The sequence below is a fragment of the Oratosquilla oratoria genome, chromosome 12 (genome assembly GCF_046742065.1).
Source record: "Oratosquilla oratoria isolate Oo_2021 chromosome 12, ASM4674206v1, whole genome shotgun sequence".
In the NCBI taxonomy this organism is placed as follows: Eukaryota; Metazoa; Arthropoda; class Malacostraca; order Stomatopoda; family Squillidae; genus Oratosquilla; species Oratosquilla oratoria.
In genome coordinates, this window is record NC_134788.1 from 6,969,818 (window position 1) to 6,972,126 (window position 2,309).

Consider the following 2,309-nt stretch of genomic DNA (forward strand, 5'->3'; position numbering starts at 1 on the left):
TCAAAGTATTTGTAACTGTGTACTAAATACATATATATGTATATATATATATATATATATATATATATATATATATATATATATGTGTGTGTGTGTGTGTGTGTGTATGCTGATGTTTTTGTTCTTATCAGAAATAAACTCGGAACGAGACCCGTGACACTCTTTTTCCACCTTTTTCAACTGGTCACAATGTCTCAATATATATACATACATACATACATATATATATATATATATATATATATATATATATATATGTGTGTGTGTGTGTGTGTGTGTGTGTGTGTGTGTGTGTGTGTGTGTGTGTGTGTCCCTTCTTTGTATCTCGCAGTGTCTAGTTTGCTCTTAGATTTGTGTATAATTTTGCACACACTATTGTTTTATTCATTTTTTTTCCAGATATCCACCTTTCTCTCTCTCTCTCTCTCTCTCTCTCTCTCTCTCTCTCTTTCTGTGTGTGTGTGTTTGTGTATGTGTGTGTGTGTGTGTGTGTGTGTGTGTGTGTGTGTGTGTGTGTGTGTGTGTATGTGTGTGTGTACCCTGCCATAGTATTTCCATCGTCACGTATTCGACTCTGGAAGAGTCAAAGACACTTGAGTCTGCCCTAAACGCGGTGCATGAGGTTGTCAATGTACCTTTCCCCGGATTGCATCCGTTATTATCTTCAATTATGCTCCAGATTGCGACGACGGCAATCTGGCTACAGAAGGCAGCTACTCGTCAGATGTTTTTATAACCTGAAATTGTCGAGTGTATTCCTTTTAATTTTCAGATCACTTCGAAATAGTGAATCTATCTTCGTATTGCTGGTTCAGATGGGAAGATAGATTCCACGACATAGCTTTCAACAGTGTTGGAACAACTCTCATATTGTAGATGATTAGAAAAGCATAAGCGAGCCTTCTTCGTAAATGTAAATAAAACAACTCGTTCATTCAGTCTCAACAAAATCTTTCTGTATTCTTCGTTGCCAGACTTTATTTTTGTAAATGAAGAAAAATCTATTTCTCCCGACTTTCATGGTTTAGCCACCTCTTTCGATGATCAGTTGTTTGTGTTTAGTACAAGTCCGCCACGTTCGTTAAGGAATAGATTCCTATTCCCTTTATGACAATGCAAAGATTTTTCACTTGTTTTTTTATATCTAATTTGTATGAAGCACTTTGTTGATGCTTTTGACGCCACCTCTCTCGATGCTCAATAGTTTGTGTTTAGTATAAACTCACTACGTTCATTAAGAAATTAATTCCTATTCGATATATGGCAAGATAAAGAGTTTTCACTTGTTTCTTGATATTTGATTTGTAAGAGGTATTTTGTTGATGAAGTCCTAAGGGACCCCCAAATTCTCCAGTAAAGCTTCCTAGGTCTAGTTTTGTCATCCACCATCTCCTGAATGTTTCAGAACATAAGGAGAATGTCTGAACAATGTTTCACCTTACATTTTCATATCAACACCATTAAAAATGACGTACATCAGAAGACCTCCTTTATTTTTGTCAAACCTTGGTAACGACCAACGTCGTTAACAAAAATAGTTTGGAAAGCAAAGGTGGGTAGAGTGAACTTGCGGGGACGACCGAGGATGAGATGGATAGAGGAGGTGAAGGGGGCTCTGACTAAGAGGAGAATATCTGCTGAGTAGAGAAGGGAAAAGGGAATGGACAGGGGTGAATAGAGAATGATTGTGTATGGATGATATTTTGACACAGCCGGAAGAGATTTTTCTGTTTTCTGTTTTCTGCACGAACGGGTGAGGAGGGATGGTAGCTGTGTAAATGAAGTAGCCCTGTGCTGTGTCTTGCTGCATTGCTTCTGACCCAGACAGCGGGCAGGAGACAGGGATGACCCTTCATCCATGAGGAGCTAAGATGAGAGGGAGGGAAAGGTGGTGGATGAAAGTGGAATGAGTAGGACTGGGTGGGTGTTTTTGACTTGGCTAGGCTACCTCCCTTGTAAGGGGGAAAATCCCTTGGTATATAGACCGAAAGTATCACAATATTGTTGCTTTGTCCATGTATGCTATAGAGCGTCTGTTCGATGGCAGAACATTAGGCATTTGTCGCTGTTATGCTACTCGCTTTTGGGACTTGCTTGTAAACATAGCAGGAAAATACTTGGTGTGTATCTTTGTTGTTGTATTCTCTAGTTGCTAGCAAAAAAATAAAAGTCATCATCAGAACATTCTTTGTGTGACGGACATGCAAGACTTTGCTAGCAAAGTCTTGCATGTCCGTCACACAAAGAATGTTCTGATGATGACTTTTATATTTTTGCTAGCAACTAGCGAATACAACAACAAAGATACA